Source organism: Arachis ipaensis, chromosome B1, assembly GCF_059453495.1.
Source record: "Arachis ipaensis isolate K30076 ecotype BB chromosome B1, ASM5945349v1, whole genome shotgun sequence".
NCBI lineage: Eukaryota > Viridiplantae > Streptophyta > Magnoliopsida > Fabales > Fabaceae > Arachis > Arachis ipaensis.
In genome coordinates, this window is record NC_142436.1 from 91,876,401 (window position 1) to 91,878,298 (window position 1,898).

The 1,898-nt window shown below is 41.6% G+C and overlaps 1 non-coding gene across 1 annotated transcript; it reads right to left on the minus strand.

Moving 5' to 3' along the window:
- Positions 1-591: 591 nt before the first annotated feature.
- On the minus strand, positions 592-699 carry LOC148577460 (small nucleolar RNA R71). Its single transcript, XR_015904095.1, has one exon. It is a non-coding gene; the product is annotated as a small nucleolar RNA R71 (small nucleolar RNA).
- Between the last annotated feature and the right edge of the window lie 1,199 nt (positions 700-1,898).

The following is a 1,898-nucleotide window of genomic DNA, read 5'->3' on the forward strand; positions in this document are numbered from 1 at the left end:
GTGGAATAAAGGATCTCTATTATTATTATTATTTTTCTGTGCCTTCTTCTTTGTCATATGAGCAGGAGCAAGGATAAGAACATTCCTGTGGAAGCAGATCCAGAACCTGAAAGAACTCTGAAGAAAAAATTAAGAGAAGCTAAAATACAACAATCCAGAGATAACCTTTCAGAAATTTTCGAACAGGCAGAGGAGATGGCAGCCGAAAATAATAATAATGTAAGGAAGATGCTTGGTGACTTTACTGCACCTAATTCCAATTTACATGGAAGAAGCATCTCCATTCCTGCCATTGGAGCAAACAACTTTGAGCTGAAACCTCAATTAGTTTCTCTGATGCAGCAGAACTGCAAGTTTCATGGACTTCCATCTGAAGATCCTTTTCAGTTCTTAACTGAGTTCTTGCAGATATGTGATACTGTTAAGACTAATGGAATAGATCCTGAAGTCTACAGGCTCATGCTTTTCCCCTTTGCTGTAAGAGACAGAGCTAGAATCTGGTTGGACTCTCAACCCAAAGATAGCCTGAACTCTTGGGATAAGCTGGTCACGGCTTTCTTAGCCAAGTACTTTCCTCCTCAAAAGCTGAGCAAGCTTAGAGCTGATGTTCAAACCTTCAGACAGAAAGAAGGTGAATCCCTCTATGAAGCTTGGGAAAAATACAAACAGTTGACCAAAAAGTGTCCTTCTGACATGCTTTCAGAATGGACCATCCTGGATATATTCTATGATGGTTTATCTGAGTTATCAAAGATGTCATTGGACACTTCTGCAGGTGGATCCTTTCACCTAAAGAAAACGCCTGCAGAAGCTCAAGAACTCATTGACATGGTTGCTAATAACCAGTTCATGTACACTTCTGAAAGGAATCCTGTGAATAATGGGACGCCTATGAAGAAGGGAGTTCTTGAAGTTGATACTCTGAATGCCATATTGGCTCAGAATAAAATATTGACTCAGCAAGTCAATATGATCTCTCAGAGTCTGCATGGAATGCAAGCTGCATCCAACAGTACTCAAGAGGCTTCTTATGAAGAAGAAGCTTATGATCCTGAGAACCCTGCAATAGCAGAGGTGAATTACTTAGGTGAACCTTATGGAAACACCTATAACTCATCATGGAGAAATCATCCAAATTTCTCATGGAAGGATCAAAAGCCCTAACAAGGCTTTAATAATGGTGGAAGAAACAGGTTTAGCAATAGCAAGCCTTTTCCACCATCAACTCAGCAACAGACAGAGAACTCTGAACAAAATGCTTCTAATTTAGCAAATCTAGTCTCTGATCTATCTAAGGCCACTGTAAGTTTCATGAATGAAACAAGGTCTTCCATTAGAAATCTGGAAGCACAAGTGGGCCAGCTGAGTAAAAGGATCACTGAAATCCCTCCTAGTACTCTCCCATGCAATACAGAAGAGAATCCAAAAGGAGAGTGCAAGGCCATTGACATAAGTGCCATGGCCGAACCTGTGAGGAGAGGAGAGGACGTGAATCCCAAGGAGGAAGACCTCCTGGGACGTCCAGTGACCAATAAGGAGCTTCCCTCTGAGGAACCAAAGGACTCTGAGGCTCATCTAGAGACCATAGAGATTCCATTGAACCTCCTTATGCCCTTCATGAGCACTGATGAGTATTCCTCTTCTGAAGAGAATGAGGATGTTACTGAAGAGCAAACTGCCAAGTTTCTTGGTGCAATCATGAAGCTGAATGCCAAATTATTTGGCATTGATACTTGGGAAGTTGAACCTCCCTTGTTCATCAATGAACTAAGTGACCTGGATCAACTAACATTGCCTCAGAAGAGACAGGATCCTGGAAAGTTTATAATACCCTGTACCATAGGCACCATGATCTTTAAGGCTCTATGTGACCTTGGTTCAGGAATAAACCTCATGCC